The sequence below is a fragment of the Bos indicus x Bos taurus genome, chromosome X (genome assembly GCF_003369695.1).
Source record: "Bos indicus x Bos taurus breed Angus x Brahman F1 hybrid chromosome X, Bos_hybrid_MaternalHap_v2.0, whole genome shotgun sequence".
Lineage (NCBI taxonomy): Eukaryota > Metazoa > Chordata > Mammalia > Artiodactyla > Bovidae > Bos > Bos indicus x Bos taurus.
Genome location: NC_040105.1, coordinates 82,568,518 through 82,580,997, shown reverse-complemented (window position 1 = coordinate 82,580,997; position 12,480 = coordinate 82,568,518).

The window sequence follows — 12,480 nt, the reverse complement described above, 5'->3', positions numbered from 1 at the left end:
ATATCAATTTGCATTCCACCAACAGTATAAAAGGGTTCCCTTTTCTTCACACCCTCTCCAGCATTTATTTGTTTGCAGACTTTTTGATGATTACCATTCTGACTGGTGAGGTAGTAGTAGTTTTGATTTGCATGCTCAAATGCATTGTAGTTTTGATTTTCATGCTCTAATAATTAGTGATATTGAGCATCTTTTCATGTGCCTATTAACCATCTGTATGTCTTCTTTGGAGAAATGTCTGTTTAGTTCTTCTGCCCACTTTTTGATTGGGTTGTTTGTTTTTCTAATATTGAGCTGCATGAGCTGCTTGTATATTTTGGAGATTAATCCTTTGTCAGTTGTTTCATTTGCAATTTTTTTCTCCCATTCTGAGTGCTGTCTTTTTACCTTGCTTATAGTTTCTTTCATTGTGCAAAAGCTATTAAGCTTAATTAGGTCCCACTTGTTTTTGTTTTTATTTCCTTTAGGAGGTCAGTCATAGAGGATCTTGCTGCGGTTTATGTCAAAGAGTGTTCTGCCTATGTTTTCCTGTAAAGGTTCTATAGTTTCTGATCTTACTTATAGGTTTTTAATCCACTTTGAGTTTATTTTTGTGTATGGAGTTATTAAGTGTTCTAATTTCATTTTTTTACACATAGCTGGCCAATTTTCTCAGCAACACATATTGAAGAGACTATCTTTTCTCTATGGTTGAGGAAAACAGAAGCCTTTGACCATCTTTCAGGACAAACTGACCCATGTTCAACTGCTGTTCACATGGAACCATTCTCCGCTTTGCCCTTCACAGTTCTTGTTTGAGTATGTCCTACTACCATCAATATCTGCACCTTCAGTGGCTTCACCAGGGCCCACCCCCTAGGCTTCAAGGCTCACTACAGCAGCCCTCCTACTTATCTAGTTATAGTACCCATGGGGGTGGAATGAGGGGCAGAGTTCTAGAGCAGCACACCTGCTCAGTCCCTCTAGTACCACTCTGACTGCTAGCAATAGCCGAATTTGGCCCCTTGCTCCAGCATCATGCATTTTCAGGGCTAGTTGATTCAGCAGGTGGGTTATTTACACACTCTTTGGCAGATTTCCGATTTCCATGACCACTGTCCTAAGTATGATGTTGTTGTTCAGTTGCTAAGTCATGTCCAACTCTTTGCAACACCATAGACTGCAGCACACCAGGCTCTCCTGTCCTTCACTGTCTCCTGGAGTTTGCTCAAACTCATGTCCTTTGAGTCAGGGCTATCTAATCATCTCATCCTCTGTCACCCCCTTCACCTTTTGCCTTCAATCTTTCCCAGCATCAGGGTCTTTTCCAATGATTCGGCTCTTCTCATCAGGTGGCCAAAGTATTGGAGCTTCAGCTTCAGCATCAGTCCTTCCAATGAATATTCAGGGTTGACTTCCTTTAGCATTGACTGGTTTGATCTCCTTGCAGTCCAAGGGACTCTCAAGAGTTCTATCCAGAACCACAGATCGAAAGCAATAATTCTTTGGCTCTCACCCTTCATTATGATCCAACTCTCACATCTGTACATGACTACTGGAAAAACCATAGCTTTGACTAGACAGACCTTTGTCGGCAAAGTGATGTCTCTGATTTTTAATACACTGTCTAGGTTTGTCATAGCTTTTCTTCCAAGGAGCAGGTGTCTTTTAATTTCATGGCTTCAGTCACCACCCAGAGTGAATTTGATATTAGAGCAATGAAGTTTTGCAGGTGGCTCCATGCTAAAGAATTCACCTGCTTATGCAGGAGACACAAGAGATACAGGTCAGATCCCAGGGTCAGGAAGATCTCCTGGAGTAGGAAATGGCACTCCATTCCAGTATTCTTGCCTGGAAAATTTCATGGACCGAGGAGCCTGGTGGGCGACTGTCCATGTGGTTGCAAAGAGTCGGACACAACTGAGTGATTGGGAGAGCAATGAAAAGTCATCGAAAGATGTTAAGTATGGCAGGAGCTGGGAGGGGTGGAGGCATGAAAAACAGCTTTTTAAAAAAGATCCATCTTGCAGCAGAAGTGTAGAGAATCAATAGGAAGGGATCTGCTTAGAAACCAAGCCAATTTGGAGGCCACTGTAATAGTTATAACGATAGTTGGTATTGGCTTGGACAAGAGTGATGACAGTAGAGATGTTGTGAAGCAAATGAACTTGGGACAAACAAAGTAGGTAAAATGAATAGAATTTAATGACTTATAAATGGATAAGTGATGTGAATGTGGATAAGTGATGTGGATGTGAATGAAGGAGATGACTGAAGTTTGGTAGAAAGTGGGAAAAAATGATTTCTTAAAATGATTTACATTGATGCTATAAACCTTAATGACATAAATGAAATTTATGGATTTCCACTTTTGCCTTGGCTTCAGTGATTTCTTTGCCTCCTTTCTGCTGTGTGTAAGCTACTGCAGTTACATTCTAGCTTCCAGCTGTGGGACCCAAGATACTTGCCCAAAATGTAGCTTTGCACTTGCTTAAAAGGAGCATGTCAGACTGAGAAGTTATATTTAACAAAATTCTTGGCATAAAAATTTGTAGATGCTAGATGAAACACTGCACCCTACCCAGACATAGATTTCAAAACTTTTAGATCAAAGTGGTCTGAAAAGAAAATGAAACACTATTCAGAGACTACTAAATAAGAAAGAGATGCCAACATCTATGAAAGCAGACTACTTAAAATATTTCTCAGATTTAAGCTTTTAAACTTTATTTCTAATTAAGTGAGGCAAGAGCTTTCTGCTATTGCTATGGGAGGATTTATTGTTCTTGATAGAGGTGGTGTGGGCATGGAAGAAAATAAAATTTATTTAAAATGAAATAAAATTAAAATCTCATTTGCCTAATTTAGATTGGCTTGTTTGATACCATTTTGGGACAAATGCAAATTTTGAGAGTATTGTAAATAGCACCAAACTCTCAGGTTTACTTGTTATGGCTAAAAATTTCCTATGTTCATTTCCTGGAAAGTAAACAACCGATATAACAAATATATTAAACCTGAATATTCTTTTATATTTCTTTTTCTATTAAAGGTAATTGTTGTTGTTCAGTCGCTCAGTCGTGTCTGACTCTTTGTAACCCCATGGACTGCAGCACACCAGGCTTTCCTGTACATCACAATCTCCCGGAGCTCGCTCAAACTCATGTCCATTTAATTGGTAATGCCATCCAAACATCTCATCCTCTGTTGTCCCCTTCTCCTCCTGCCTTCAATCTTTCCCATCACCAGGACCTTTTCCAATGTGTTGGCTCTTCTCATCAGGTGGACAAAATATTGGAGCTTCAGCATCAGTGCTTCCTGTGAATATTCAGGATTGATTCCTTTAGTATTGACTGATTTGGTCTCCTTGCAGTCCAAGGGACTTTCAGGAGTCTACTTCAACACCAGAGTTCAGAAGCATCAATTCTTCAGCACTCGGCTTTCTTTATGGTCCAACTCTCACATCCATACATGACTACTGGAAAAACCATAGCTTTGATTATATGGACCTTTGTTGGCAAAGTAATCTTTCTACTTTTTAATATGCTGTCTAGGTTTGTCATAGCTTTTCTTCCAAGGAGCAAGTGTCTTTTAACTTCATGGCTGCAGTTACCATCTGCAATGATTTTGGAGCCCAATAAAATAAAATTTGTCACTGTTTCCATTGTTTCCCCATCTATTGGCATGAAGTGATGGGACCAGATACCATGATCTTAATTTTCTGAATGCTGAGCTTTAAGCCAACTTCCTCACTCTCCTCTTTCACCTTCATCAAGAGGCACTTTAGTTCATCTTCTCTTTCTGCCATAAGGGTGGTATCATTTGCATATCTGAGGTTATTATTATTTCTCTGCAATCTTGATTCCAGCTTGTGCTTCATCCAGCCCTGGTTATTTAACTTACATGCTCCTCTGTCCATGGGATTCTCTAGGCAAGAATATTGCAGAGCGTTGCCATGCTTTCATCCAGGGGATCTTCCCAAGCCAGGGATCAAACCTGTGTCTCTTACATCTCTTAAATTGGCAAACGGGTTGCTTACCACTAGAGCAAGCTGGGAAGTTCCAGTTAACGTCCATATTCACAAAATTTTCCCATTAGGAAAATTTTGTTTTAGGAAGTAGGTGATTAAAAGTGTGATATTTTCTTTTAATTGGTCTCTATGTCCCATAAATACAAGGGTTTGACTAAAACATTCATTAAATTCATGCTAGAAATCCATTTTCCTAAATGCTGTCAACTTTTAAACCAGTTGCTCTTTCAGACTTTGCTAAGTTCTGTGCTTCAGTGTGAGCAGCAAAGCATTCATGTATTGTATGACTTGCACTCATTTTTCAAGTAGGGACTGGGTGAATTTCAGGAGAGAGACCTGTATGCATGCTCTATGAAACCCAAATGCGATTTCTGGATCAGATCAGATCAGATCAGTCGCTCAGTCGTGTCCAACTCTTTGTGACCCCATGAATCGCAGCACGCCAGGCCTCCCTGTCCATCACCAACTCCCGGAGTTCACTCAGACTCATGTCCATCGAGTCAGTGATGCCATCCAGCCATCTCATCCTCTGTCGTCCCCTTCTGCTCTTGCCCCCAATCCCTCCCAGCATCAGAGTCTTTTCCAATGAGTCAACACTTCGCATGAGGTGGCCAAAGTACTGGAGTTTCAGCTTTAGCATCCTTCCTTCCAAAGAAATCCCAGGGCTGATCTCCTTTAGAATGGACTGGTTGGATCTCCTTGCAGTCCAAGGGACTCTCAAGCGTCTTCTCCAACACCACAGTTCAAAGGCATCAATTCTCCAGCGCTCAGCCTTCTTCACAGTCCAACTCTCACATCCATACATGACCAAAGGAAAAACCATAGCCTTGACTAGATGAACCTTTGTTGGCAAAGTAATGTCTCTGCTTTTGAATATGCTATCTAGGTTGGTCATAACTTTCCTTCCAAGGAGTAAGCGTCTTTTAATTTCATGGCTACAGTCACCATCTGCAGTGATTTTGGAGCCCAGAAGAATAAAGTCTGACACTGTTTCCACTGTTACCCCATCTATTTCCCATGAAATGGTGGGACTGGATGCCATGATCTTCGTTTTCTGAATGTTGAGATTTAAGCCAACTTTTTCACTCTCCATTTTCACCTTCATCAAAAGGCTTTTTAGTTCCTCTTCACTTTCTGCCATAAGGGTGGTGTCATCTGCATATCTGAGGTTATTGATATTTCTCCCGGCAATCTTGATTCCAGCTTGTGCTACTTCCAGCCCAGCGTTTCTCATGATGTACTCTGCATATATGTTAATAAGCAGGGTGACAGTATACAGCCTTGACATACTCCTTTTCCTATTTGGAACCAGTCTGTTGTTCCATGTCCAGTTCTAACTGTTGCTTCCTGACCTGCATACAGATTTCTCAAGAGGCAGGTCAGATGGTCTGGTATTCCCATCTCTTTCAGAATTTTCCACAGTTTATTGTGATCCACACAGTCAAAGGCTTTGGTATAGTCAATAAAGCAGAAATACATGTTTTTCTGGAATTCTTTTGCTTTTTCCATGATCCAGTGGATGTTGACAATTTGATCTCTAGTTCCTCTGCCTTTTCTAAAACCAGCTTGAACATCAGGAATTTCACGGTTCACATATTGCTGAAGCCTGGCTTGGAGAATTTTGAGCATTACTTTACTAGTGTGTGAGATGAGTGCAATTGTGCGGTAGTTTGAGCATTCTTTGGCATTGCCTTTCTTTGGGATTGGAATGAAAACTGACCTTTTCCAGTCCTGTGGCCACTGCTGAGTTTTCCAAATTTGCTGGCATATTGAGTGTAGTACTTTCACAGCATCATCTTTCAGGATTTGAAAGAACTCAACTGAATTCCATCACCTCCACTAGCTTTGTTGGTAGTGATGCTTTCTAATGCCCACTTGACTTGACATTCCAGGATGTCTGGCTCTAGGTCAGTGATCACACCATCGTGATTATCTGGGTCATGAAGATCTTTTTTGTATAGTTCTTCTGTGTATTCTTGCCATCTCTTCTTAATATTTTCTGCTTGTTAGGTCCATACCATTTCTGTCCTTTATCGAGCCCATCTTTGCGTGAAATGTTCCTTTGGTATCTCTGATTTTCTTAAAGAGGTCTCTAGTCTTTCCCATTCTGTTGTTTTCCTCTATTTCTTTGCATTGATTGCTGAGGAAGGCTTTCTTATCTCTTCTTGCAATTCTTTGGAACTCTGCATTCAGATGTTTATATCTTTCTTTTTCTCCTTTGGTTTTCGCCTCTCTTCTTTTCACAGCTATTTGTAAGGCCTCCCCAGACAGCCATTTTGCTTTTTTGCATTTCTTTTCCATGGGGATGGTCTTGATCCCTGTCTCCTCTACAATGTCACGAACCTCATTCCATAGCTCATCAGTCACTCTATCTATCAGATCTAGGCCCTTAAATCTATTTCTCACTTCCACTGTATAATCATAAGGGATTTGATTTAAGTCATACCTGAATGGTCTAGTGGTTTTCTCTACTTTCTTCAATTTAAGTCTGAATTTGGCAATAAGGAGTCATGGTCTGAGCCACAGTCAGCTCCTCGTCTTGTTTTTGCTGACTGTACAGAGCTTCTCCATCTTTGGCTGCAAAGAATATAATCAATCTGATTTCAGTGTTGACCATCTGGTGATGTCCTTGTATAGAGTCTTCTCTTGTGTTTTTGGAAGAGGGTGTTTGTTATGACCAGTGCATTTTCTTGGCCAAACTCTATTAGTCTTTGCCCTGCTTCATTCCATATTCCAAGGTCAAATTTGCCTGTTACTCCAGGTGTTTCTTGACTTCCTAGTTTTGCATTCCAGTCCCCTATAATGAAAAGGACATCTTTTTTGGTGTTAGTTCTAAAAGGTCTTGTAGGTCTTCATAGAACCGTTCAACTTCAGCTTCTTCAGCATTACTGGTTGGGGCATAGACTTGGATTACTGTGATATTGAATGGTTTGCCTTGGAAACAAACAGAGATCATTCTGTCATTTTTGAGATTGCATCTAAGTACTGCATTTTGGACTCTTTTGTTGACCATGATGGCTACTCCATTTCTTCTGAGGGATTCCTGCCCGCAGTAGTAGATATAATGGTCATCTGAGTTAAATTCACCCATTCCAGTCCATTTCAGTTCACTGATTCCTAGAATGTCGACATTCACTCTTACCATCTCTTGTTTGACCGCTTCCAATTTGCCTTGATTCATGGACCTGACATTCCAGGTTCTTATGCATTATTGCTCTTTACAGCATCGGACCTTGCTTCTATCACCAGTCACATCCACAACTGGGTATTGTTTTTGCTTTGGCTCCATCCCTTCATTCTTTCTGGAGTTATTTCTCCACTGATCTCCAGTAGCATATTGGGCACCTACTGACCTGAGGAATTTCTCTTTCAGTATCCTATCATTTTGCCTTTTCATACTGTTCATGGGGTTCTCAAGGCAAGAATACTGAAGTGGTTTGCCATTCCTTTCTTCAGTGGATAGCTTTTTTCTGGATAGCTTCAGTAAATTAACATGTACTACAACAGTGCTTAATTTTAATTCATGCTTCTTATAATCCATCAGATATGCTGCTTTTGTTGTAATCATTTTTTTCATTTTGCAAATCTAAGTTGGTTCTTTGCCCTTTCAACTCGACAACTGTTAGAGGCTTTTATTTTCCCCCTATCATTCTGAGAAAAGTCATCCACATAGGTCTTACTGAAGACATCAGGAAGCTCTGCAAAGTCACCTTTTTCCAGGCTTTGGATTCAGATGATTGTCAAGTCAATTACTTGAAACCTGTCACCGCTGAAGAAAAAAAAAAAAATGAAAGAATGAAAAAATTTTTCACTATACTATTTGAAAACGTTGAGCTCAAGTATTCATTAAAATATGCAAAAGAAGATTCTGCTGTACATATGTCAGAATTAACATTTCAGTACTCTTTTCTATAAAATATTCCTCTCATATAGTAGATTCCTTTCTACATTGTTCTTTCATAAATTTTTATTATTCAAATATGTTTCCCCGGAATGCAGCTACCTTGTTTCTCCAAATTCAAGATGAATTTTTGGAAATTCATGACTGAGTCTCAGGAGAAATCTAACTTGTGAATCATTCCAGAAAAACAGCTGCCAAAATCCATATAGCATAGAGTTTATGCAGAGATTAAAAGCATATTTTAAAGCATTGAAACAATTGCAAAATGTAACTTAGACTTCAAAACCTGCAGCGTACCTTATTGATGGAAAATGCTTATCTCCAGTTGGTACCAGAAGATATATATGAGTGCTAGTTAGGTCAACATAGAGACAAGATGTCACTAATTTTGAGTACAATTTTATATAAATCATTAAATCTAAAAGATTTATCTGATGCTTTATTGATGGAGCCACTGGTTAAGATTTAATGAGAAGAATCAGGAGGAACTGTTAGCATAGGTGCTGCCTCTGCATAAAACTCATCAAATTCATTCTCTTTTTTTCCCCCTCTTTTTTAAAATTAGGGAATAATTGACAGATAACATTATGTTAGTTTTAGGTACACAGCATAATGTTCTGATATTTGTATATATTGCAAAATGTTCACAGTTCATCTAGTTAAAATCCATCACCATAGGGCTTCCCTGGTGCCTCAGTGGTAAAGAATCTGCCTGCCAAATGCGGAAGACACAACTTTGATCCCTGATCTGGGAAGATCCCACATGCCACAGAGCAACTAAGCCAGTGTGCCACAACTATTGAACCAGTACTGTAGAGCCCCGGAGCCACAACTACTGAGCGCATGTGCTGCAACTACTGAAGCCCACTCGCCCTAGAGCTTGTGCTTTGCAACAAGAGAAACCACTGCAATGAGAAGCCTGCGCACCACAACTAGAGAGTAGCCCCGCTCGCTGCAACTAGAGAAAAGCCTGTGCATAGAATGATGACCCGGCACAGCCAAAACTAAATAAATAAAATTATTATTATTTTAAATCCATCACTATAGTTACAAAATTTTTTTCTTGCAATGAAAACTTGTCCAATCTCTCTTAGCAACTTTTAAATATGCAATATGGTATTATAAGATTTGTATTATAACTAGAAGGCTATACTTTTTGACCTCCTTTACCCATTTCACCCACATGAACTTGGGTGAACTCCAGAAAATGGTGAGGGACAGGGAGGCCTGGCGTACTACAGACCATGGGGTCACAAAGAGTCGGACACGACTGAGTGACTGTACTGAACTGAATGCTCTCAAGGTCCATCCATGTTGTCACAAATGGTAAAATTTCCTTCTTTATAGATGAATAATATTTCATCATGTGTATATATATATATACACACACATCTGATATCTTTATCCATTCATCCATTCACAGATATTTAGGTTGTTTCCATATCCTGGCTATTGCAAGTAATTTTGCAGTAAACATGAGGGTGCATGCATCTTTTCAAGTTAGTGTTTTTGTTTTCTTCAGATAAATACCCAGAAGTGGATTTGTTGTATTATAAGGTATCCTATTTTTAATTTCTTGAGAAACTTTTCAAGTGGCTTTCCATGAGGCTGCATGGATTTATTGTTGTTATTCAATTGTTGTGTCCAACTCTTTGCAACCCCATGGACTGCAGCATGTCAGGCCTCCCTGTCCTTCACTGTCTCCTGGAGTTCATCCAAGTTCATGTCCATTGCCTTGGTGATACCATCCAATCACGGATTTACTTTCCCACTAACAATGCACAAAGGTTCTTTTTCTCCACATCCTCACCAGCATCTGTTATTTCTTGTCTTTTTGATGATAGCCATTCTGACAGATGTGTGATGATATGTCATTGTGGCTTCGGTTTGCATTTCCTTGATCATTGGTGACATTCTTCATCTTGTCATGTACCTGTTGGCCATTATGTGTCCTCTTTGGAAAAATGTCTATGCAGATCCTTTGCCCTTTTTTGAATCATGTTGAGTTTATTTTGTTTTGTTTTGCTGTTGAGTTATATGAGTTCTTTATATATTTTGAATGTTAACACCTTATCAGATATGTGATTTGTGAATATTTCCTCCTGTTTGGTAGGTTGCCTTTTCATTTTGTTAATGGTTTCTTTTGCTGTGCAGAAGCTTTTTACTTTGATACAGTCCCACTTATTTTTCCTTTCATTGCCTCTCCTTCTGGTGTGTCATCAATTTAATATAATAAGAACAATAAAAATGTCTGAAGGGCCCTTCTCACTATTGTGTTAACTCAGATCATGCCTCAGGTAACTAGTTTTGGTGTCTTTCCCTTGACCAGGTACAGATGTGTTTGTGATATGCTTATTGAAAGATTAACTTGGATATCACTCCAAAAAGTTACTGTCAGTTCCATTTATGAGGTCTAGACATTAACTAATGTGTGATATAAGGAGTACATCATGCGAAATGCCAGGCTGGATGAAGCACAAGCTGGAATCAAGATTACCAGGAGAAATATCAATAACCTCAGATATGCAGATGACACTACCCTTACGGCAGAAAGCGAAGAAGAACTAAAGAGCCTCTTGATGAAAGTGAAAGAGGACAGTGAAAAAGTTGGCTTAAAGGCTCAACATTCAGAAAACTAAGATCATGGCATCTGGTTCCAACACTTCATGGCACATAGATGGGGAAACAATGGAAACAGTGACAGTCTTTATTTTGGGGGCTCCAAAATCATTGCAGGTGGTAACTGCAACCATGGAATTAAAAGACTTTTGCTCCTTGGAAGAAAAGCTATGACCAATCGAGACAACATATTAAAAAGCAGAGACATTGCCAACAAAGGTTTGTCTCGTCAAGGCTATGGTTTTTCCAGTAGTCATGTATGGATGTGAAAGTTAGACTATAAAGAACGCTGAGCACCAAAGAACTGATGCTTTTGAACAGTGGTGTTGGAGAAGACTCTTGAGAGCCCCTTGGACTGCAAGATCCAGCCAGTCCATTCTAAAGGAAATCAGTCCTAAATATTCATTGGAAGGACTGATGCTGAGGCTGAAATTCCAATACTTTGGCCACCTGATTTGAATAATGGACTCATTAGAAAAGACCCTGATGCTGGGAAAGATTGAAGGTGGGAGGAGAAGGGGATGAAAGAAGATGAGATGGTTGGATGGCATCACCGAATCAATGGACATGAATTTGAGCAAGCTCTGGGAGTTGGTGATGGACAGGGAAGCCTGCAGGTATGCTGCAGTCCATGGGGTCACAAAGAGTTGGACATGACTGAGCTACTGAACTGAACTGAACTGATATAGGAGACAAGGAGTCAGTGAGTGAAGTATTCATGGTGTGGCCTAAGGACACTGCTAGTCTCCCTGAGTAGTTTGTTGATTTCCTTCTGGGAAAACCAGAGATGACTCTTGTGGTCAGGCCAAGGTTAGCATAAGCATGGAATCATGAAGCCAGATTTAGGAGCTAAGTTACAGAGAAAAGTGAGATCACTGAAGGCTGACATACATGTTTATGGCAGAAATCCCAGTGCTATTTGATCTGTAAGGCAAGGCTAAGGGTCAAATAATAGTAATACCATTTTACTCATCATTATGTCCTTAGTTTGTTGCCTAGAACAGAAATGGGTGCCATATAATAATAATGATTCTATATAACCTGAGTTGCTCTTTTCTGGCTGCTTTCAGTTACACGCAAACAATAGTTTCCCATTAACTCAAGTTCTAGCCCTTCCATGAAGCCTTCTTTAAATAATCCATCCTCTTAATAGAATTATTATAATCCCTCCATCTATACCAATCAATTGCTTATTTTCTTATATTTGGTTTTCTGTAGCTCTGTTTCTTATTAATATGTTTTAATTGTCTGATGAGACTATTAATTTCTTGAAGTTATGGATCTCATTTCACACTTGTTTTGTATCTTTCATAGTGCACTAAACAATGACATATACATATTGGCGGTCTTGGTTTATGTCCTTTGTTATATCATGTAGTACATTCAGCATTTGTCCCAATTTCCTTTTTTAATGAAATATAACTATGCATAATTGTATGAAAAGTAATCAAAATGGGTTTGGTAGACCTCTACTTTGTATTTTGAGCTTCCTCCTGATCCCATTAAGTCATGTGTGGTGCATGCACAGTGAGCAGAATTCTTACCTTAAACTTAGCCAACTTGTACCTTGGTCTCTGTTTATCCTAATCATTCTCACGTATAGTGTAGCTAATGCCTCCTTTTTAAGAACAACATGTAATGGTTCTGAACAAACGTGTTCAGAAAGGAGTAGCTATGGACAGCTGAATCACCCTGGTCTTCAGTGGTGGTGAGAGCAGAATTTGTTGTCTCTGATTCTGCTGTTCATTTTATGTACCTAAAAGTTGCTCTTGGGTTGCCAGCAACCCAAACTCAAAAGATGTATGGAACTCACAAGCTATGAATCAATGGGATCCATAGAAATAATGGCTTAGATATATGTGAAATATTTATGAGAGATAAAGGCTGAAAAGAGCATATAGGAGGGAATCTGAATATTCTTCCCTAAATAGATTTGTAAATTTCTGTATAC